This window comes from Pseudopipra pipra, chromosome 3 (genome assembly GCF_036250125.1).
Source record: "Pseudopipra pipra isolate bDixPip1 chromosome 3, bDixPip1.hap1, whole genome shotgun sequence".
In the NCBI taxonomy this organism is placed as follows: domain Eukaryota; kingdom Metazoa; phylum Chordata; class Aves; order Passeriformes; family Pipridae; genus Pseudopipra; species Pseudopipra pipra.
The window spans coordinates 105,622,194-105,647,534 of record NC_087551.1 but is presented as its reverse complement, the minus strand read 5'-3'; the positions used below and the strand labels follow the sequence as shown (position 1 = coordinate 105,647,534).

At 37.9% G+C, this 25,341-nt stretch overlaps 1 long non-coding RNA gene across 1 annotated transcript; it reads left to right on the top strand.

The window, feature by feature from the left end:
• The first annotated feature begins 2,971 nt into the window (after positions 1-2,971).
• LOC135412134 (uncharacterized) lies at positions 2,972-11,527 on the top strand. Its single transcript, XR_010429509.1, has 4 exons — positions 2,972-3,224; positions 4,142-4,262; positions 5,562-5,727; positions 6,349-11,527. It is a non-coding gene; the product is annotated as an uncharacterized LOC135412134 (long non-coding RNA).
• Positions 11,528-25,341: the final 13,814 nt, after the last annotated feature.

Genomic DNA, 25,341 nt, shown 5'->3' with positions numbered 1-25,341 from the left:
CATTCTACAAACCTTTGATTATTTGGAAGACTACTAGCACCACAGACCTGACAGTGTGTATAGCAATAGCCTAATACAAAGGATCACATTGCATAAACCTCAGGCTCTTTGGCTGATGTAGAATAATCTATAGACTAAATATACAATGGGAACAAAAATGTTAAAAAAATAAAAACCTGATCTTTTCTTGTTTGCACATCTGATTTCAGTAAATAATGTTTTCTGACCAAATCTATTATGCTGAAATTTCTGTGCATCCCTAGTAAAAGCAGCAATTTCCTTATTCTTTGGTATTGTGATCATTTTCCTGATGAATGGGGAAGCTGTGATTCAGGCTTCTAAGGTATAAATGGCAAAAAATATACTATTAATAAAAAAGTCTGTAATCATTGATGTACTCCTGTAAGTTCAAATTACTGTTGCAGTGCTAGTATTGTAGTGTTGCAGCTTGTCAGCTTGTACTATATTATGTTGGATAGCTAGGTCTGGCAGTATCCCATGTAAAAAAAAATTAAAAAAATAGGTGAGAAAAAATCATGAAAGTATCATACATCCAATTTTGTGAGTCTGAAGGTACAGACCTCATCCATCTTGATCCCATCCAAGACAGCTTGAAGTTCAAACTTTAACCAAATATCACAGTAGGAGTAATTGTCTTTACAATCACAGCAGACTCATAGATGTAACCTATGACTTACACTTTGGTAGGAAGTGCAGTTCAATAAACACACATTATGCTCTACAGAAATTGGGTATGACAAAAAAATCATGGTTCTTCTCAAGTTAAAATAATTTTCCTCCAGAAGCTATAAGTGTAATTTTAGCACACGTGGCTGTATTCAAAACATCCACCATGCTCACACTTTGATAGTAGCACACCTGTGGCAGGGTGGATGTGCAGAAACCACAGCCGGTTCTCAGGGCTTCACATGGGGCTTTACAGCACATGAAAGCTGTGATTCTTCACACCTGAGCTGAGTAATCAGGCCTGCATGTATGAACACAGCCACACAGCTGATGTCACTCCAGACATCTCTGTTGTTTTCATTAGTACAACAATATGACAGAATAAAGCTCTGCAGCACACTGAAGAATGCATATTGATATGCATAGTGTTTATTTGAAACTGATATCAGTACAGGAAGGTATGAGGGGAAAAGCAGGTGCTAAGGCAGAGTTTGAGAGGGGTATGGGATTTGTTCAGAGAAAAAGAATAAAATGTAAAGATGATCACAGGCTGTCTTGCTCATTTGAATTATTTTTAAAATACTGCTTTCCTAGATATGCACTGCAATTTTTTTATCTGCTGGCTACTGCTATAGATAATGTGAAAAATTTTAAGTAGCTTATTAATATAAGCCTGAATAATTTTGGTTCCTAATTAATTCATAATCTTTGGGGATAATCAATATTTTATCAAACATTTGTTGAAAAAATAGAGCCACCACAGTGGTCATGGGGCTGAGCAGTTAGCTTATAATGGGAGGCTGAGGGAACTGAACATATTCAATCTGGAGAAGAGATGGCTCTGAGAGATAACAGCAGATTATCAGTAACTTTGAGGTGCTTATGGAGCCATACCGTTCACAGTGGTGTATGTGGCAAGAGACCAAGACCATGTCTCAGGAGTTGAACTAGGAGAAGTTCAGACTGAAAATAAGGAAAAAAAATCCCACAAGGATAGTCAAGCATCAGTACTAATGAGGTTGTGCATCTTTGGAGGTTTTTAAGACACAACTGGACAAATAGCTGAAGAACCTAGTGTGATCTCATAGCTGATCATGCTTTCAGCAGAAGGCTGGAATAGAGGCCTCTTGATATCCCTCCCAATTTGACTTATCCTATGCTCCTATGATCTTGAACATTAATTTCCACAAAAGTGTATTATAAGCCTGATATGGTTTGAAGCTGGCTCCCTGCCAAGTCTCCAAACCTTACTACAAGAAGTGTCCCCCCTCCCAAACCTCAGGGAGAAGAGGAAAAAAAAACCAAGAGAACCGAAATGAGAGAGAGACAGCTAAAGCAATATATATAAATATATTTACACTTATATTACAATTATATACAATTGAAATATATATACAATTTCAAAAGGAAAAGGGAAAGGGAAGGGGGAAGGGAAAAAGGAACACAAACGAAATAAAATACACACTATCAATAGCCCAAGAACTAGCAACTAAAAGAATTAGCAAAAGAATATCTTACTACTCTCCTTGGGACAACGGAAAGTCACACTGGAACAACTGCTGGCAACCTCTGTCTCCCAAGGCCGACAAGGCCTTACCAGGCCTCGCTCCCCAACACGACAGACTCAACAGCAGGGAACCTGCACCTCCAAAGCCACCGGAAGGAAAGAGAGCGAAGGCCTCTCCTCCTTTCTTCTTATACCCTAGCTTATGTAAAAATCGTAGGGAATACTGGGTAAATCTGGGCACTTCCTTGGTTACAAATTGGTCGCCAAGGAAGGCCTAGACTAAACTACCACAAAGCCAAAAAAGGTCTAAGAAAGTATTTTAATATTCTTGGCATTCTAAAGCTCAAAAATAATCAATTTCTAAAAAACTAAATTTCTAAGTGCTTTTCCACCATAAACACCTATATTAATTTTTTTCTCAAGCAACTGAAATTATTTCCCTGCTAAGAACATCCTGAAAACTCCATGGCACATCCCTTTGTTAGAGATTGTTAATATGCTTTCCTTTATTTAGCACTTTACTACATCTTATTTTAAGAAAACACTTAATTCTGCAGTGTGGAAGGTAATTTTAAGGAGAAGACATTTAGTGAAATGAGTTGATATTGATTTCACTAATTAGTTCTGAAAAGAATCTCGTTGAGAATGCAAAAACCCAATCCTACAGCTGTGGTCAGTGTGGGTGTTGATTGGCAGCTTTTTGTTTGTTTTCAATGATTGTTCTTTTATGAAGCAATAAAACAAAGGCTTTGAACAAGTTTAGGGTAGAAACATTCCTGTGGAGTCACATAATCTTTAATTTATAAAAAGCTGAAGAGAACTTTTAAGTTCTGTGGTACAAGCAGAGCAAATTGATCAGCAAGTGTTTTATTTTCTCCTCATTACAACACAGATAGGAAAACACTCTTTGACAGAAGAAAGCAAAAAATACAGGCTGTGGTGGGGGAAAGGATGATTGGGGTCCAATCATGACAAAAGTCTCAAGTCAAGTGGATATCCTTACTGGAAAAAAAATGGAATGGTAACTCAGGTAAATGATAGAAAAATGAAAATGTAAGGTGCAAATGAAAAGAAATCTGGGGGGTGGGGAGGAAAAATAAATATTTTTATGATACCTTTGAAATACAGAAATAGAAAAACTGTGTATAATAAATAACCACACTGGCTGTACTTGAGGGAAAAAAGTTGTAAATGCTTGGATATAAGATACAAGTACTGGCCTGTTGTCAATAGTGCCCAACAACAGAGAACCATCAGGGCACAGCAAGTCTGCAGCTTACCCAAAGCTTCTTCCCAACCTCCAGCAATTTGTAACTTGAGGACTTCCTGAGTGAGAAAGCCTTTTATCTGTCTTCTTTATATTCGATAAATATTATAGGATTTTTGAGATGTTTCATGAACCCACGTAAAATTTATCACCTATAATAACCCGTGAGAAGGAATTAGCACCTAAACTACACACCATGTGGAGCATGGTGGTTTTGAACCCATCCCCTGTTGGAATCAGCTGAATTTTCTAAGCCTTTCTTGATTTTCTGCATGACACTCAGGATCTATAAAATCTGTAAGACTTTCATTATATGTTATCGTTATCCCTGCCTCCCCCAGAAAACTTCTTCCCAGTCTCGGTCTATGCTTCAGTTATCTTTATGATCCTCTCTGCATTTTTTTATATAGACTTTCTGAGACAGGAAAACCAGATTATGTGTAGTATTTAAGATGTGAGCATAAAATATATTTTTACAGTGATATAAGTTGATGGGTTCTTCTCTATTCCTTTTCTAAAATACCTATAATATATTTGCTTTGTTGAATCTTAATGAGCATTAAGCTGGTGTTTTCACAAAGTTGTTACAAAGTTAGATATTGTCTCTTAATGCCAATATTCAATCTAGAGACCACCATTGTGCATATTAAAAGAAAAAAAAAATCCTTAATTTTTTACAGATGAACAACTTTTCCACTGACTTTCCTTCACTTTGCCTCTCTTTTAATGGCTGCTCGACAGAGGGGATTATAAAGTAATACAGCAATTTCTCTAAGATGAGTTTAGTCTCAGAATGGATTGGTAAGATATATTCTTCAGACCTGTACAAGTAATATACAGGCAATGTCAGAGAACAGGTTAACAGTGAAGTGCTAAAACAAATTGATTAACAGCTGCAAGGTTTGAAAGCCAGATGAAACACTCCAGAAAGTTCCAGGGGAAAAAACCCCAAAACCTTACTTTAATCTGCTATTATCAGGGAGTACTGGAGGATGGAAAGTACTGTGATTGTTCTTAAGAACTGCATCGGCAATGATCCAGAACTACAAACTAGTAAGTTTTACTTCAGCATTGAGCAAATGGAGGGGGAAATGGAAATCAAGTTTGAGATTATCTAGTTGAACATGTGATGCTGGCAACCTTCTATTGCTCTTTATAGAGGAAACCTGTGACTCTCTAAATTACTTTAATTTTTCAAGCAAGCTAGCAAAATTTAATTAAAACATGACCTGATTATAGGAATTATTAGCTTTTAAAACTTTTACAATATAGAATTTTACTATTCCTGGCATTAAGAAGTTGACCAGTATTTTACCAGAATTAATAAAAAATTAAAAATTTAGTAACTGTTATATGGGAGGTAATAAAAACCTGATTAGTGTTGGCTTTTACATAAATTTAACACAGAGAAATCTAAGACTATAATTTAGTTGTTTGCAGTCCCTCTCTATTCAATAGAGAGAAATATGTACATTCAGATAATGATTTATCACATCCTAAACCAAATCTCATATAGGTCAGAGGAACAGCTCTTTGGAAATATGTCTCTCACACTGATGATAGATAGAGTTCAAAGGAGTTAGTGAGATCAATTAACTAAATTTCAGATAGTCAAAGTCAGTGAGAGGATTCCCTCTCTCTACAGCGACATAGAGAAGCCATTGTGTAGTACCACCAGCATTGTACAATACTCACATTGCACTAGCCTCAAATATTGGATAGAGTTATTGATCTTTTTGTGTTAAACATACACAAGCCCACAAAATCTGTCTTATCTGAGATTATGAAATCAAATAGATTTAGTTCTTCAAGTGAATATTTGATTTCTAGATCCACATGACTTTAGCATCTCTGACTATCAAGGCATCCTTTCTGGGATAGACTGTCCTCAGTCTTGTGTGACAGAAAGGAAATCCAAAGGAAAAAATTATCCATTGTGAGCTATGTGACCTTCAAGGATTTATGCAATCAGCATAATCTCTGCCTCAATGAGTTATACACTCACCTGTGCCACAATGTCGGGGATATTTCTGTTTAGTTACTAATTCAGTTTATGAATTATATAACTAAATCAATGGCTCCCATTACTTGTAATTTGAGCTATCGACTTTTCCTTTACTTCATATGATTCAAGTGAAGAAATTTCCTCACTGAAGAGGGGGGAAAAAAGGCAAAAAAACCCCCAACTTAAAACAACAAAAGTGAAATCAAGCAGAGTGAAAAGAAAGTGGCTTGCAGCTTTTTCAGGCCTGAGATAATGCATATGGTATGCTAACAAATTACAGGGAACAGCATTTCTGTCATGAAATGCAATTTGTGTCAGGAAATCATGTTTCTACTGATCATAAAGATCTAGAAGTACTAGAGGATTTAATGCAAAGTCACATGTTCTTGGGATTTTTATGATCTGTAATTCATTATATAGAAGTCTCAGAAAAGGGGATTTTTCCAGCCCAAGTGTCCCTGGATCTGTAGGCTCGTTGGACCTCTGAACCCTAACCCTAATTGTAATGGCCACTATGAGCTTAGTCTGAGGTGCCCATCACCATTGGTGGCCAGATCTAAAAAGTGTGGAAGGAGAAATGTTGGTACAATGCTGAGCTCCCCTTGGCATGTGTTCTCCAGCACCAGTGTCCCTGGAGCTGTAGGTTTTGTGGTTTTCTGAACCCTAACATTAATCACTGCTATGAGCTGAGGCTGAGATCTCCATGGGTGTACCAAGACTTAAAGTACCAAGTACCATGGGTGGCCAAGACTTAAAGGAGCAATGTTGGTGCAGTGCTATGCTCCCCTTTGTATGCCTTTCCCAGACCCACTGTCCTTAGAGCTTTGACTTTCTGATTCTCTGAACCCTAGCTCTAACCATAATGGTGTCTTTTGTCTGCAGATAAGAACTCCAGCACCATGGATGGGCCAGATAAGAAAGCTGTAGAAGGAGCAATGTTGGTGGAGTGCCATCCTCCATTTGGCATGCTCTTTCTGGCTCTGAGTAACCTGAGAAACTCAGAGCCATTTCTGTCTCTGACTAAGCTCGTCTAGTGGAAGGTTCCCTGCCCACGGCAGAGGGGTTGGAACTAGATGATATTTAAGGTCCCTTCAAACCCAAACCATTCATGATCGTATGAAAACCGTGAGCAAAGCTTATCACCAAGCTGGTTTTTTTGCTTGCAAAGAACTTGTGGATTTGGTCTTTCACATAATATCTTTTGTAAGTAGTAAGTTTATGTGGCACCCACACATTTAGTCTGATTATATTAGTTTTCTCTTTTTCTTATTTAAGAGTAACAACTGAAGAACCCCCCTAATATCAAAGATTTTTTGATTTTGGTCTAAGCTGGATGCAGAAGCATCCCTATTCTGAGACCAGAAAAGAGCCAAATGTCTTCTGAACATGAATAGCCAACCACATAGCTGTCTACATGCACAAGTGTTCCCATCTGCAACTTCACTGCTCTGTGCCAGGAGGAACAAAGAATACCAACTGACCACGCTTTGCACGGCCTGCTTCAAAGTCCTGCTCTGAGGAAAATAAAGCAGGTACTTCAGCCCACACAGTCTGCATCAACCTCTACCAATGTAGAATAAAAATGAGGAATTTGTGGACTCTTTTCTTGAAAAGCTATTTAATGTTAAATACCTAAGCTTACCTTGGAGACCAGATACCATTCTCCCCTTTGCTAATGCACACCCTACTGTGAGCTGTGGTCATCTTTCCACTTGCTTTTTCTCCCTACAGCCTTGTGAAATTTGTAGAGCTACTCATCTTTTGAAGATGAATAGGATGTCACTTCCTCATTCTGTCCCAGCTTCAGGTCATTCCAAGTTTCACAGGGTACCTAACTCAAGTGTGTGAATGGTACCAAAGTTTAGAAGATAAGGAACATTTCAGATTCAATTGTCACCTGTTTCCTACTGTGTGGTTTCATTGACCCTCTCGCTAGTGGATATTTGGGCACTTATAGCTGCCCCAGGCTCCCTGGTCAACACACAGGAAACTCAGCAGAGTGAACTGCATTCCTAGAGTTGGCTAACTAAAAGCTGGCTATTTAGCAAGATACAATTCAGATCCTTTCTGGTTTGAGTATACAGAAAAGAGGAGGCTATAAACCATCTTTACATATTTATTGTATATGTAGTCAGTAGTTCACACTGGCAGGGTTATTAATGTTCCTAAAATAGCCTTTCACTATTATTGATAGGAGAATAGAAGAGTCCCTCCAGGGCCTTTTGGCAGCAAGCCGGATGGCAATGACTTGCTTAGAGTTGTAAATTTCTTAAATGAAGGTGGCAAACAAAAATTTTTACCAGCAAATACAGCTTTTTTTCCAGGCAGTGTTTAGAGTTAAAAATAAAACTATATGAAGCATACTGCAATTTAGGTAGCAGGTGCTTTTCACTGCCTAATTTGAAATGGATTATCCATAACTAGATGTATGCCTAGTGCTTTCCAATGAGAATCATAGAATCATGGAATATTAAGGGGTTGGAATGGACCTTAAAGATTATCTAGTCCTAACCTCCCTGCCATGGGCAGGGACACCTCCCACTGGACGAGGTTGTTCAAGGCCTTCTCCAACTTGGCTTTGAACACTGCCAAGGTAAGGGCATCCTCAACCTCCCAGGGCAACCTTTTTCAGTATCTTCTCATTCTCATAGTAAAAATTCTTCCTAACATCTAACTTAAATTTCCCCTCTTAATTTATACCCATTACTCCTTGCCCTATCCTTGTAGTTCTTGATGAAGAGTCCCTCTCCAGCTTTCTTGTAGGCCCCCGTCTGATACTGGAAGGTTGCTATGAGGTCTACATGCAACCTTCTCTTCTCCAGGCTGAACAATGAGGACTGAATCTTGACTAAACTGTTTACTTGTTTTGATCATTAGCCCAGAACAAATGAAAAAATCATTACTGAAAGCCATTACTGATAAGGTCTGTGAGATAGAGATGTAAATAACATAAAAGACAGAATTACTGTCTTACAGAATTTTCAAAAAAGCCAAGTATAAAGTCACATATGAAGGCACTTATAATTTAGACTTTGTCAAGAACATGGATTTCCCTTGCTAAGGCCTGGGTGAGCCTTAACCATTTGCCAATTATGGGACCAAAAAAGCTCATACAGTCTTGCAAGTACATGCAGGAAAACATGGAGTAGAACTAGCAAGTCTAACATCCCTCTGTTTTAAACACTGACAGTGCTCTTATTGAAGCACTTGCTTTACATCTTATATCTGCAATTCAAGCAGGAAGTTTTTGAGACGGTTCAGGAAAGAGTCATTCATATACATACATATACATGATTAATGAGAAAATTAGCATCATTGACATGCAAAAGTTCCAAGATAAGAAACAGAAATATGATTACTGAGAAGGCTCTCATCCAGAAAGTACCTGCAACATCTGGTGAAGGTGTTTGACTGAAGGTGTAAATTCAGGTGTGATATTTTATTTAGTAGTGAGGCTATTTAACAAAGTTAAATAGCGACATGGAGGGCATATTTTACTGTAAATTAAGTTAAAATTAGATGTGGTTTTCTAAATATGTTCAATTTCAATCACAGCTATTTGATTTTTTTTTCTTTTTAAAGCATTACAGAGAATGTGAGAGGTGGATTATCAAAATATTTCCCTTTTGTGTCTAAAATCTGTAAAACAATCCTACTCTCCTATTCTGGAGCGGGAAGGGGAATGTGCTCAAAGAGAGAGACTAAAAAATAAAACAGAGCTAATGGCAGAGAAATCAATTATGCTTTTAGAAATCTCTCTGTTTTGTAAATGTGATTTAAGTAAGCAAGATGTACTCTCACAGAAATCATCAGGCAGGTTGTTTTAAAGACTCACTTCATTTCAAACTGAATTGTGTTTTCCATACCAAACCTATTTGATCCCAGGTCTCCCACATCCATGGAATGAATGCACCTCAGCTGTTGAACCACTGTCAGTGCGACCTTCATTTCCCAGTAGTATAGGTACTGCTGGGATGGAAAAGAAAGATTACAGAGCTCCAGGTTTAAATGATGCCTTCTGAGCAAAGTACACAAGCTGGAGAAAAGCCCCAGAAGAGGACACTTCTCTGTACTGACACTTCACACAAAAAAGGAAATGGGAAATTTTGGCTGAACATCTGCTTCAGCTGTCCACAGCAATGATTTCAAGTCAAAATTTCCAGCTACCAGGAGGACACTGGCAAATACCAGCAGGTTGGGCATGTTGGCTTAGTGAGTTGCGTTTGCTCTTGGGATACATACAGTATCAGAACAAGAGAGTTATGGAACTGCTGCACTGGGGCTTTCACTCGAGCAGATATTTCCAAGAGCTTAATGTCTTCAAGGAGATGTTGAGTTTTTTAGCCTTTAGCTGGTAGAAAGAGGCATTTCTTGGCTACCTCATCTACGCTCTGGCAAAGTCCTATGCCTAATTGTTAATGTAGATGTTTTTGGCAATTCCTTCAAATGCCAAACTGCTGATTTGAACATGAGAGTTGCTGGTTTCCACATTCAAGGATGTGTATATGTTATATCAAAGAACATGACGCACACATCTTGGTGGAATTCTTTTCCACCAGGAAATCTCTTGCCTTCTTTGAAATCTAAGAAACTATAATATGACTTCTTTAGTTTTGGACTTAGCTTCCCTAAAAGATGGACTTCAGCCTTGACAATTTGCCTGAGAAAAACTTACTTTCATCATGAACTTGCTTTCAGAAAGTCACATGTCACAAATGCAACTGAGCAAAAGAAAGTTTACATTCCTCTTGCTTTGAACAGTGCATATCAAAGTTTCTAATTTCAATTGGAATTCATGAGTCACACAGCCGTAAAGCTCAAACAAGATTCACCGGAAATCTGCATTTCTCTATATAAGGTGTTCATTTTATTGTCATTCCTCATAATCAGTGACAAGCAGAATATCAGAAAAGTCAGAGGTAAAAAGAATTCATTTCTGCTTTGCATGATCACAGCCAATAACTGACAGCCTCACATGAATTAGTTTACTGCTTCTCCTTTTTAACATTGGTGCTTCTTTTGTCTCTGCCCTTTATGTTCATTTTGATTGCTGTCTGGAAAATTCACAACATTCAGGATTGGTTTCTGGTTATTGCAATTTGATTTTCCCTGTGCTTGGCTAATTGCATCTTTCATTTCTCACAGATCATTCTGTGAACAGATGACAACAGAAATTAGTTCCTTCAGAAAAAATGTTTTTGCAGTCCTAGAACTCCAACCTCGTGAAAGCCTTCAATATATTGTTGCACCTTTATTTTAGAAGAATGTTTCTACATATGTTTATTTATTTGTAAATTCTATCAAAAACTGAAATTTACAAGAACTTAGCTGACTTACTGACTTAAAAACACATATTCTATTAAAAGCATATGGGATTGTAGAGAAACTTACGAACATCCTAAAATTTAAGCAATTGCTGTTTGGAAACGGAAAGGTCTTGTGAATAGAGTGCTCCTTTCTTTAGCCCCCTAAATCCAAGGCTCTAAGTGTGGTCCCTTCAAACTAGCAAGAACTAACAGTGCCAAGAGAAGCTGCCTGACCACGCCACTGGCCTCTCCCTGCGCCACTACAAGTATTTTCATGGCCTCATGGTAAACCATGTTGTGCAATGATTGAAACTAAATGTTCACTTGTTTGGGCTGGTTTTTGATTGGTTGGGGTTTAATTTTTTTTCCAAGGTTGCCTCTTCAAAACAGAGCTCTTGTACAACTTGAAATGACAGAGAAATTATAGAAAAATTATTGGAATAAAAAAAAATTCTAAACTGCTGGATAGCAAACACAACTTTGATAACATGGCCTCCATACCATAACAACCAGGACTGTCTTGCCAAGCATATAGCAAATAAGTCAAACTGTAGCAATGGTGTCTGAATATTTTGACTGATTTAGCCTGGATCAGACTTTTGCTGGTAATACCTTCTCTTGAACCTTACTAAGTGGGCATGCACAGGGTCTAGACACCGTCTCCCAAACTTAAATAAAGACAGTAGGGTTTTTTCATCTACTGTGATCCCAATCAGTTCCTAGTTGTGGTAATACCACTAAAACGTGTCATATTTTCTATGTGTCTGTGAACTCATGGTAACTGGAGATATTCAACAGTTCTTGAAGGCACTATTCAGGAGATAGCTTTTCTATACCTCTTCTCATAATTGCATTGCTTCCTGCTTCTTATACATCCTTTCCTGAGAGTATCTACATAGTCTTGAATTAGCTAGTTTTGAATAAGGCTAAAAGAAATGTCATTCAGAACAGAGATAAGTACCGTGTAGGCAGTTACGTAGAAAAATAGCTAGCATGTGGAAAATTTGGCAGAGGGTGGGGATAGAATGCATCTTGTATGTCTGTGGCATCTCAAAACCATTAACCTGTCATTTGGGATTCCCCTCCAATCAACCAGGCAAGTTATTAACGACCATTTGTGTCTCACACTGCAGAAATCCCCAAGAAACAGATTTAAACTAATAAATCCAGAGAGACTAGAACAGAACAAACAAGTCCAGAAACGGCATAAATATGTACAAAATTGTTCCTGAGCTGGCAGGTGAAAACATTCATTTCATTTCCAGTTTCATACTAGTTTTCATGTGTCCAGGATACGGTCACACATAGCTACACACACCTTTATATATGAGCTAAGGGGGCTTCTGACAAGTCACCACCTGTGTCCATGATTTTAGCAAATTGAGGGATGTTGGTGAAGTGTTTCCATTCAACTGCAACAATTGGTGCATCCTGTTGTTTTACAGGTTGCAGACTTGCAGGATTTCAGCCTGAGAATATTAGTTTTGAGCAAGTTGTTGTCCTTCTTTGCCTTTCAGTTGCTTGAGGTAGAATTCAATTTGTCTGTCTTTTTGTACCTGAAAAGTATAAAAGGATAAAGTCTATAATAAAGAAACATGGCTGATAAGCTCAGGCTTAGATAAGTATCATCTAAAGTTGAATAATGTGTCCCATTTTTAAGGTGTTTTGAATAAGCTATCAATCTTGGCTCAACTTACTTTCTTCAGAAATCATCCAGAGCTGTACCATTAAATCTTGTGGAAGAAGTATTAGGCAAGAAATGGAATTCTTACCTAATGGAATTAGGCAAGAAATTCATCCTTGTTAGAGAAATTTGAAACCAGAAAATGCAGGACAATCTGCATTCTACTGTATGTAGTTACTTTACCATAACCAAGACATGAAGGATGCAATAGTCCGTGAGTATCTACAGTGACATACACATGTGAAGGACCTAGATCCCTCAAAAGAATAAAAGATGTTGCAATTCCATAAAAAAATTCTTTATTCTAAAACCACATTAAATCACAGAAAATGTCTTCCATATGAAAAGATGTTTTGTGATACAAATCTCAAAGAAACTGTACAGTCTGCAGAAAAATGCCCTGTTCATCTACTTGCAAGAAGAGCATCATTTAATACACATTAGTGACTGTATTCTTAGCTTCATATTGAGCAGCTGAACATTTGGTTTTTTCTATACTGACTAATGCTTCATGCTGCAGGATATTGGAGTCTAGTGGACCATGCAATTAGAATGCCAGGGCAATGGTAACTTATGCAATTTAGATATGAAATTTTGCATGAAATAACAAAACAATGTGCACTAGTTATGCTCCACTGCAAAATCCATCACTAGCAGAAGCATAATTTCATGAAGAAAGATAAAAAATAAGAAAAAAGTAGAAAGTGTAACACAACAACGTGCTGTGCCAGTAGTATTATATTGTTATCTAACAGCATCTGCTAACAAGAATGTAAAAATATAATCCCCTCCTAAAATGATTCAGCCATGTCTAACATCAACTAGTGACACAACGATAGACAGGCATATGCTGTGCTTATGTTGCCTTAAGAGACTGTGGAGAAGACTCCAGGCCAATTTAGTGTATAAGACAAAATAAAGAGAGTAGGTCCTTTACTGAAGCCTACAGGCCAGGGAATACACATGACACTCCCTGCCCAGACAGTGGTTCTATGATTTTATAAGGACCATCCAATCCCAGATCTGTCCACCCACTGGCTCTGCCCAGTTCTGCCTCCTCCCAGCACGCCTCCTTGGGAATTGGGTCTGGGGGCATACGGGACTCCTTCTTCCTCATCTTCATCTTCTTCGCTGCAAGTATAATCCTTGCAGTTCCTCCAAAGTTCTGGGCTTGAAGATCGCTGTGTCTGTGTGATATCTTCTGGTCCAGGCTTTTCTACAATTCTATCTTGACAAGAAGACTAAACACACTAATGGAATGTAGAGGGATTGATATGGAATGGGATAATAGCGTTGGGTATGTGTAAACATTATGCTACAGGGTAAGGGATATAATACAGGTACATTAAAATCTACATTTATTACACAACTACTTCTAAAATCTACAAAGGTTAAAAAAATCCAAAAAGCTCTGAGGCCTCACTTACTAAGTACTTCTTTTCAAAAATTACAAGCTGAAAGAAATGAATCATGCTCTAACTATATTCTAACTTCTCATGTTCAGATATGTCCTCCTATTGAACTCATTACCGCCTTCACCAAACTTTCTTAAATCCATCAGACTAGGGTGAAGCTCTTCTGGATTGTGCCAGTATCCAGTGAGTGAGTGAGACTCTTGATACAATTGTCCAACTCACCAGCTAACCAGATTTTGTATGTGTCATTGTCCCCGGATATTGACTTCAGAGGCCAAGATTGTATTGAAGAAAGGCTAAAGATTAAATAAAGTTCCCTCATTAAATTTAAGGTAGGAAGACAGGATCTCATCTGAGGCATTCAAAGGCATGTACTCTTGTCCCCTCACTATACTGGGAATTTAGGCTCATCTTAAAAGCCTAAATTAGACCTCGTATTACATTATTGTTTATAAATTTTAGTTCCACAGTTTACAAACATTAAGGACAGCTGGGACAAATTTTTTTGCATCTTAAAAATGAACTACATCATTTTGTGTATATGACTTCTAATAATCTGACTTTGTTGAAAGTCATCAGTCATCCATCCCTTCCCTTTATAATTACTAAAGAAAACAAGCTAACCAGAATGGCAATTTACACAGCTTTTTGCAAAATCTGCTCTATAACAGTAAAGTTTCTAGTGGAGGTAGTAGCAATAAAATGCAGGCTTTTTCTTTTTATTACCTATGATAAATATCCTTGGGGCATTTCCCTTAACAAAAGCACCTGTCAGTAGCTGCAGAGTTTAAATTCAATTTCTCTGGTCATTACAGATAGATTTGAAAAGCCAGATGTCAAGGCAGGTGCCCCACTGTATTTGATAATAAGTTAATGGCCCTTGAAATTTAGAAGCAGTATGTCAGCCTCAACAGCTCCCTTTGAAAAAACTCCCCCTCTTTCTGGCTTCTAACTTTCTGTGTTTCCATTGCTTTTTTTTGAGATCAACAATTCAATGTGAGGATGATATTGTTTTTCTGTTTAGATGAGCTAACATATCATGTTATATCATTTTAATCTCCATCATCTCTGGGACTTCATGTCTGTGAAGCTTCAGTTCTATGGGTGTTTTGTCAAATCCAGAAATATTATGTCTATGCACCTCAAATAAACTTTATGTTCTACTAAATGTAGTTGTGCTGCTTCTTTTCCTGGTTATTAAAATCTTTCTTTTATAGCAAAATTGTATGGACTTCTATCCTTTTTGCCTTAGGGGATGGAGAGGAATCTTTGGAAGGCTAAAGAGGGAACGTTAAAATTTCATTGCAGAACTCCGGACCAAATGCTGGCTTTGACTCTCAGCATGTGGTTGCAGGTGCAATGTGCCTTCTTAGCTTTTAAAACATCCATTTGGGTAAGACAATCATTCTCTTTTCAGACTCCCTCAAGTGCCTCATCAGATGGTAGCAGTTTTCACAGCCAGTAGTTGAATGATGTGGCACACACACTACAGGGAATGAAAAGGATTTTAAAAACTGAGGCAGGGTTTCTGAATGCTGTGCAGTCATCACATGCAGTGACATTGTTTGCATATTTGAACACAGAAAAACCCTGCATGTAGTATCATAGAATAAATCAGACTTTAGTAGCAAAAAATAATCCTTAGCAAGTAAAAAAGTTTAACTATTTTCTGGGTTTTTTTCTACCTGAGCATTTATTTTTTGCATGTAGGTGATGATTACTGAAATTTTACCAGCTTTACTATCAGCTAATTAGGTTTTCCTTTCTATATCTGTCACAAATATCTATCACAACAGGCAATGTCTGCATCCCAGACTTAACACTTGAAGATCCAGCTCTGCACACTAAATCAGATTTTGTGCAGGTTGCTCCTGATTAGATGGGTGTTTTTTTTAGCCACTGAAGCCCATTCTCATTCCTTTCACTGGATCAGGTTTAGCCATCCTGAGAGCCTGTGACGAGTCAGGTCAGCTTTCATGTTAAGTGGCTTTGGCCAGTCTAAGGACAGTCCTTAGGAGGTGTTTGTGATTCCTTTCTACTGGCTCATTAACATCAACTGAATAAAATTAGCTGGTGTTAATGGATGAAATAATAGGCCCATTCACCTAAACGTGCTTAGCACCATCATTTCTCCATTGAAGAGAAGACTCCTTTCACTTATTTACCAATGTACTGATTTTGAAAAAAAAATTGCAATGTATAAACTAAGCTATTAAGGGAGAGGATATAATAAAATGGTGGACAACAACTGAAAAAAAAAAGACCATCACAGTATTTTGGTAGAATTCTAAACGTTTTTCTAATTACTGGGAATATTCAGAAGATAACAGTAAACTTGTTGCAATTTGTTCCTCCTATATACATCTATATACCTAGACCTCTGAAAAATCTCAGTTGTATTTTAAAACAGAAACAGATGTAAAATACTCCAGTGCACTTAAATTCCCAGCAATTGGTGTGTGGCATTAGCCCATGATGTCTCCCCTCCAAAAGCATCCCTCCCCAGTAGCAATGGGAGCACCCAGCTGGCTGAGAGACACAGAGGATGTGTCTGGGCATGCCTAGGGAGCAGTCAGTACACATCTGATTTTCTTCTAATTATATCTCAGCAATCATCCACGTGGAAAACAGTTTGTGTAAACATGTCTCATGCAATTCAGTCACGTAGTAAATACCTAGAAGTTACATTTTAATTCAATTTACTCAGAGAGGAGAATATACAAAAGGCTGAGGCCGGGCAATCCATTTTCTCGCTATAAACATTTGCCAAGTCAGTAATCCCAGCGGTAGAGCCTCCAGGGAGAAGGGGTGATGTGCAGCCTGAGCTCATCAGCAAGGACACACTGAACTGTGCAACAGAGCTAAGACTTCAAAAAACTCACTCCACAGAAAATTCTAGAGTCACCTTTTGTCAGAAATATCTCTAATTAAAATTTTGGAGACGGCCAAATAAAGTGAAACAAAGAACTTTATTGCTGGGTGCACCGAAGTTGTGAGGTGGTTCGAGCACACCTGACTGGGAGGGGAGAAGCCTTTTTAAGGTCTCTTAATTTACATAACCGCTCCCTCGCACCTCCTTCGCCAGGCCCTGCTCCTTTCTTCCTCAAAAGGCAATCTTTGCCTTTTGGTACAGTTCATTGGTTGTTCCCATCCACCCATCAGGTTGTTTCCCCGCCCCCGGCTGCATGGTCCCCTGACAGTGAGCCCCAATTGGTCTCACTGCCTCAAAATGGCTCTTCGATATCCTCAAATGACCTCCATGTATCTCAACATGAGGTAACCATGGAAATCCCTGCTTGTAATAAAACCATCTTATTTATTTCTCCCACTTTTTATTCTACATTACCACAGAAACATAGAAGTTTAATATGAATTTGTGCAGTTACGAGCAAGTTAATACGGGATGCTTGTTGCGTAATGGTCACGGTGTGTGCTGGGAGCTGAAGTTCTGATGGAAGCCCGCGAAAAGATGACCAATTAGAAGTGTCCCAGGAAGAAGCTTTAAAGTGCTTGGACAGGACTGCACTGGCCTCCCCATGTTTTGTTACCATGCCTTTTTTCAAATATAGGAACTTGTTCAGCCATTAATAAAGGATTCTCCATTTTCCATCATCCCAGGAGGGTCTCGTTTATATTCACTGCCGCATAAATGGAAATTCAATTAAAACCTGTAATATACATTAAAATATTTGTTACAAGATAAAAAAATTAATCATTCGCACCCATGAGGGGGGAAAATGGCCTCATTTAAGTGGTTTTAAATTTGAATGGCAATTCTTTTAAAAGTGGAAATAATATCTATTATATATTTAAAACACTTTATCTTTCAGCATTAGAACAAAATGAATATTCTCCCATGATAAGTTTACATTTTGGCAACCTACTTTTTCTGACAAAATCAGTCCATTCAAATATGTTTTTCCAGCTCCATTGTGGTATTTTTAGCTACAGGATGAATCAAGATGACACTAATAGACTTTCTTTGCCATTGAAAGTTTACATAATTTTCCTTAAAGCCTATTCAGAAGTCAGATAGAAGAGGTTCATTAAAAAAAATATTCCATGACAGTGCAATATTTCTGCTCAGCAACACAGAAAGAAAAAGTTTTTCCCCTTACACAAGACCTCTCCCCAAGACTATGTCCTATCTAAAAATATATAAGTATAGTGTTTTGTTGCCTAGTGAAGGATTTTGTAGATTAAGAACCTTCTGCTACTGTAACTGTTCTACTCTGCCTCCAATCAGGAGGCCTGGAGACCCACCATCTATAACGCTGCTGATGCTTTTGAGAAAGCACACAGGATCACCATTGAAGAGAAAAGACAACGCAGAAAGAATTGTGCCTTGCAGAATATACCACCTAAGGAGTCTTTCTGCTGTGCCTTTTGCAACCAGACATGTCTATCTCATATTGGCCTTTTTAGCCACCAACGCGCTTGAAAAAACGTGCGTAGAGCCCTTCCCAAATCTTCGTTCGTGAAGCCCAGCCATGATGATGATGATGCTCCTGTAAGGAGCCAAACAGACCAGGCCCCTATCTAGTTCACATGTGACAGAAAGTTCTAGACAATTCTCTTATTTGGAAGTTTAGAGATTTCAGAACTTGTCTTCCTGTTTGCTGGTTCAAAGGTGCAGAAGAGCCCACTCTAGTCCAGACAGCTCATTTTGGAAACATTAGTTTCAGTCCTATTGCAAGTTCAATAACACATTATGTTTCAGTCCAGTATGTTTTCAGCAATAATAATACCAGCCTCACTTTCTATAACAGTGATCATAATAATCAAACCAGGTCTGGAGACTGCTACTGTAGAGAAGCCCAATGGCTGGATGATGGTGAAACAGAATATCACAAGCTGTATCTATTTTGGCACCTACGTTAGGGCATAATTTATTGGTATGTGACAGCTAAGAGGAGAAATTCAGGAGATTTATTCTCAATTACACACAGACAGGAACACAAGTGCTTCCCCCCTTTGCCTGCCCTCCTCTGCTTCCTAATTCCTCTCCAAAGCCATATTTCATGTATTGAAAAAAACATAAAGAAAAAAATTACTTCAGCTACCACTGTCCTTTAAAGAGTGTGCGATCAAGCCACAGTGCAGTTTCCCAGAATTTCTGCACTGTGGCTTCGTGAACTGACCCTTGCAAAGAAACAGTAGTAGGAAAAAAGAAAAAAGGCACTAAAAACGAGCAACGTAATTGCATAATCCTTCCTGGAGTATGCTAGAAAAATAAAATTGGCACAAAGAGGCTGGTCTTGGGACCACAGAGAATTCATATTGTGCCTCAGACACCCATGAGGCTTGCTGCTGTCACCATGGGTCTACAATAAAGTGTCAGCTTTCAGCAAGGAGGCGTATTTTTATAAGTTTTCCTGAAGCAGGGATGGCCATCCAGGATAACATTACTGTTAGTTGTATTACAGTAGCTCCTGCAAAACCTGACTTCCACTTACATTTCCAGATGAGGGGACACAGAAGGGTTGTTGTCTCTATGTATTTAAAGTGTTGTGTTTCCTCTCAAATTTGTGGGTGTCTTCGACCTTGAAGGTTTGGATTTAAGTGATATACTTTATGTCATAGAGACATGCACTAGTAAATTAATTATGGTGGGTAGCAAGCCCAGTTGCTGGAACTTGAGCACTCCTTTTCCTGAAGTCTCTGGAGCAATCTTTTCACATTTGGCTCATGCCATGAAGCATCATCCAAAGAAAATCTTAGAAATAATTTGAAAATTAGCACTTGTTAGGAAATATTCCCAAGAGGTAGTCTGGATGGAGCCATACCCTTCTGAGGATGGAAGGGCTTAATGATGTGTATGTGGTCAAACAGTGCCAGCTGGGTTCCATGCCAAGAACAGGTCCTGACACTGTTATTTTACTGGTACAGATGAGGCCAAAAAGAAATACTAATAAAATTAGTCTGAAACTACTTGGTTCAAATTGCTATCACTCAGCCATCCACAAAAATAATAATCTCTCTAAGAGAAGGAAAAGAAATGTACACATTCCACAGAGGCTGGGGCAAATGGTCAAAGGGCAACCTCTGCTCACTGCCAAATGGCTTCCTCATTTGAACATTACTCACTGCAGGAGTGCCAAGAAACCTGTGGCATTTGTGTTACCATAAAAAAAAAAGGATTAGGAAACAGAGAGCAAACAGAAAGTCTCAGGATGACTGTTGGAAAAATTATTATTTTTCTGGTATGACAATGGAGCTTATTCTCTGCATTTTTATTAAAAGAAACACCTGCTCCAATGTGATTTTTTACCCATTCATCCAGGATAACACTAAAATTATACTTCATTCACCAAGGTACCCTGATGACCAGAGACGGCTGACAGAACAGGCATGTACATCAAAGCTCCTTATCTTAAGAAAGCCTCAAACTTTCTCTCTTACATTAAACCATGACCTCATCACAGTGAAGTCAGATATGTTTCCCAAATTTTAGAGATTACTTCTAATGTTGTATGTTCTTTTTCTCCACACCAAAGGAATGACCAGCTCTGGCATTCACTGAGTTTATTCACTGGATGCTGCCAGTTCTTACTGATCATCAGTTTAAGAAACTGAAGCTGAAGAAAGGCAAAGCCAATCAAAATATACTTGACTGAAAATGAATGCAGTGAGTTACAGAATGCTTCTTGCAAAAGTTTCAGGTATAGGAAAACACCTGCATATAGCAAATATTTCACAGAAACATCTAAGATCATTGAGTCCAACCTTAAACCAATCACCACAATTGTTTGATTGTACTGGAGATAAAACAGGGCTTTAAGTACCCTAAATTTCCACTTGAGTAATTGAAAATGGCAACCCAAACTGAGCTGTGCCTGATTAAATGAATTATTATTAATTCTGAGTCAATATTTCTTTGGCAGTAATTAACAACACCGGTCCAAAATGAAAACACCTTCCCCAAGCTTCAGCTACCCCTTAGAGAGACCTTCATCTCTGTTCAATATTCACTCTGGTTCAGCATTGTTCTGTATTTATCCAAGACAAGATGGCTATTGTTGCAAACATCTATGATTTATCTACCTTGGAGTTTAAAAAAATTATTCTATATTTCCATGGTTTAAAAAACGCATTACAATGATTTAAAAAAGAATTGTGGGGTGTCATGAATAAAAGTCTAAAATATAATATTAGTATAAGATATTATAATATTTTCTGTAATACAGAGTAAACTTGTGAAACTGAATTAACTCTTTCTGTAATACACTGTAAACTAGTGAAACTGAGAGAATGAAATCCAGAGTTTTCACTTAGAATCAAGTCTGGAAAACAGGTCTGGTTAAATCTCTTTAAATGGAACTTTTAATCCAGATATTTACTCAATACCTTTTTTATACTGTATGTATATTTTAAGCCAATCTTGTTCTTCTCCATCATCCAGAGTTTAATTAAAAAAAGGTTCCCAACTATGAATCCCCTGAATTTGATGATTTGCTGTTGTAAGGGAAAGGACATGACTCCATGGATCACTGACTCCCACTAGCAGCTTTTTCTGACTGTATTGCAGAAGCTGGAGGAAATTATTAAACAGCAGATAGAAGTAAAGCATGCTCAGTTAGTGTCTCTCAAAAAGTATCAACGACCATAATGGCATTTCAGCATCTCACCATATAATATTTTGGCTTGCTAATAGATTCCCCAGTCCTTATGTACCCTGAAGTTTTTCCAGTTCTGTCCCTCCTAGACATGTCACTTATAATAAAGTGTCTGCTATCTCCATTTTTAACCTTGCAGCTCAAACCCTTCCCACCTACAAGGGAATGTGGGAGCCTCACTGTAATTACTTTCTGTCATGTCCTGGCTGTATTCAGTAGCATATGTGAAAGGCACAAGTCACATATTCATGTCTTATGACATCCAGTATTAACTGGAGCAGTCTGTCCAGACCTTGCCACTCACTGTGAGAAAACGCAACAGTCTCAGGACTCATATGATAATCTCAACAGTTTCTTTAATAATTCCACCAGTCAATAAAAAACCTGCATGATATAAATGTTCAATCTTCATATCATAGGACAAATTAATATTCGTGCAGGGTTTCAGTTCTGCAGCAGCCCTCAGCAGCATGTCTCATTAGTCTCAGTGAGTATATTATCTTTCTTAATTAGAAACTCTTAAACTTTCTAGTCATGGGAATTCAAGGGTAGCAGAAGAAGAAGAAATATTGTGTGATTCATTTTAATTACAGATTTATAGGCTGGAATAGGAAACTGGAGGTTACAATCTTAATCTAGCACTAGCTAGGTAGGCATGTCTCAGATGTACTGTGCACCACTCAGGAAACAGAACTAGCGTAGGATAAACATGAAAGAAAGATTTCAGAGTGCAAGGGAATGGATATTTAACACCCCAGTGGGACTATAAATTTCTTCGAGCCTCATAAGCCACCAGCGTGCCTGTAGCAAATGTGGATAGAGCCTTCCCAAATCTTCGTTCGCGAAGCCTAGCCATGAAGGGACTATAAATTAGAAAATTTCTGAAACATTTGAAAATTTTCCTCTTCATGTGTAGAGATTTCTGGAGGATCTGAATTCTTTACCTGTGTGATCAAGAGGAGAAATGCTCCAAATACAGGAGGTTCCAGTGAAATCTTAGAATTCTTTATTCAATAGTGTAACTCACACTGACATCAGGTTGTTCATAACCTTGCCATGCTTGGTTCAGCAGAAGAAATTTTGCACCTTCTAAGGGAAAGGGGTTTGCCTTCACTTTCCTTGCCTCTACTCAGCTCCTCTCCCCTCTAGCCTCCTAACAAAAATGATGGATTTGGATATTTAAAAAACTGTAGGTGTTAATATTATGGCTTTTCTGTTGTGTTGTTGATATTGATACTAAATCTATTGTACACTGATTGCTGATTAAGTGCTTTTAATAAATCAACAAAATATTTTGATTATGATTTGGTTTTACCAAATGAAGTGAGTAGTTTTCCCTGCATTGTTACTGCCACATGACATTAAGTTGCCACTAGTTTGAGGCCACTCATGCACAATTCAGGTCCTCAGCAAACAGGAGCTTTCCTCTCTTCCCAGACACAGAGTAATGGCCTAAATTTGAAATTCAGCTGCTTGGGCTTGTCAGTATAACAAATTCCTTGTTGTCTGATGTTGAGAATTTCTCCCTAAATACAGAAAGGCTGTTTATTAATTTTTTTTCGTAATGACACTTAAAATTTAATAATAATGTCAGTATATCATATGGCAATGGTGATTTAATTAAGACGGACAGAAATAATCAGTCTTTTTTACACTTATTCTACAAGCTAAGAAATTCTATCCATCAGAGAACACAGAGAAAAAAATTATTCTGTGCTAAATTTACCTTAAATTTTGGTCCACTTAATGTTTTTCATCAATTTCTATTGTCTTAATTTAACAAATGGAATCATAAATAATGCATCATTAATAATCTACATCAACTGCACTTATTTGCAATTAGAATTTTTTTTTCCATACTCTGTTTTATGAATATTTAATAAACTGCGTAACCTTGATGGAAGGAGTGCAATTTAGGAAGCCATAATGAAAATGTAGAAAGTCTTGGTTTGTGAGCTCAGCTTCTGGTTTTAAATTAACATCCAGTAAATCTTTCTGCACAGTGATCAGTTCATCACATCTAAGATTTGCCTTATCTAGAAATGCATGGACAATTTCACTATATGTTTTCTACTTCAAAGGAACTAGTTGCTTTTTTTTAAGCTTCTAAGGGTTATGACCTGAAATTTTAGAGTACATACTTTAGAGTATATGTTGAAAAAAAAGAAAATTTAAAAACAAAACTAAACAAAACAAAACCAAACCAAAACAAAAGTTTACTCCTAAAATGTACATTTAGGATGTGGATGTTGAAAATAAACATTATAAATACTGGTAGCTATTAGAATAAAATCAGTGATTCACCTACTGTTCAGTCTTTGCTTCTTGAGGGACAGGAACAACAATTAAACAGTTTTGTTTGATTTTCTGATTTACCACAGTAACTTTATTATAGAATACACTGTCACGGGGAGAAGAGTATCACACTGCTATGGATTTGCAACATTCATATTCACCAGTCATTTAAAATAAAGTAACTGCAAGAAGACTATTGTCAAAAAAGAGAAGTACCTATGAGGTATATTCTCCTAGCACTAAGAAAAAAACTTATGATTCAGTGAGCACTATTCAATCAAACTAAGACTTATAATTCTGAAATATGCGTGAGATAGAGGGGAACAGATGCTCAAAATTAGGTAAATCTCTGGAGGCATTACATAGAGTTCTGTGACACTTGGAAGTCTCTCTGCAAAGTGCTAAGGATCCACATCCTGACAATAAAAAAAACCCGTGCAATGTGGGGCTGTGGGATCTTAAACATCCCTCTCTCCACCTCATTTCAAAATTAGGTCAGGAAATGCTGGAGATGTAGGAAATCTGTTTAAAATACACTGCATTTTAGAGCCTGCAGACACCTACAGGTCATATACTTGGAAGAATCTGGAGATGGGAATTTAGTTAAAGCACCAAATAAGCCAAATCACTACTCCCTTCAGTGAGAGGATAATGCTGATTTTGTTCACATTGCAGCCCTGGAAATGGATTCAGTTGCAGAATGAACCAGAGGCGATTCCCGGTGACCTCAGTGACTGTGGCACACTGTCCATCTGCAGGCAAAATGTGTCCCCTCTTCTGCCAGCTGCGTTATTGCCCTGAACACAGGTCTCCATGTCCTGTAAGTACCTGCTCACAAATTGTCTAAGTGTTATATAGCAGCAGTTATCTTCCTGCACATTGCCAGGACCAAAGGGAAGAAGCACAACATGAGTCTAAATGAAGGTGCTGATCAAAAATGAAAGAGCTATGGGTGGCAATTTCTGACGTACTCAAAGGATGAATCTGTCTGGCAAAAAAAAGTTGATTTGCTGGCAGAAAATTTGTAGTTTGTTAAAGATGTTGGAAACTACTGTAGGAAGAAAGTTAATAGACAGCTACAATAACAGGTCCTTTCAGCAGAACAGAGTGGGGAGCAGGGCTGGGACTCCACTGGGCACTGGGTGACTGTGATTTCTGCCATACTCTTTACCCTCACGATTGGGCTGTAACCTGTGGGCAGCTCCAGTGCTACCTGGCAAGAGTAGTGCTAACTGCAGACCTAAAAATTTAGCCCAAAATTTAGCCCAAAACCAGTGTCATTTCTGTAAGCCTCTAAGCACCACCATTCATAGCAATGGGCCTAAATTCTGGTATGAGCAACAAAAAAAAAAAGCAAGAATTTGATTTCTGACAACCTTTCTTTAATGTAATGCACAAATACCAGTAAGGTTGCAAGTGCTGTGTTGTAACACTTGTTTCATTTGCTTCATTTGGAATTGGATTATTAAATTACTTGTTTGGTATTTGATCATAAAATAGTTTTGAGCTTGTTGCCATTTCGTCTGCTATTCTTATCAATGTTGTCAGAGGAAAATATT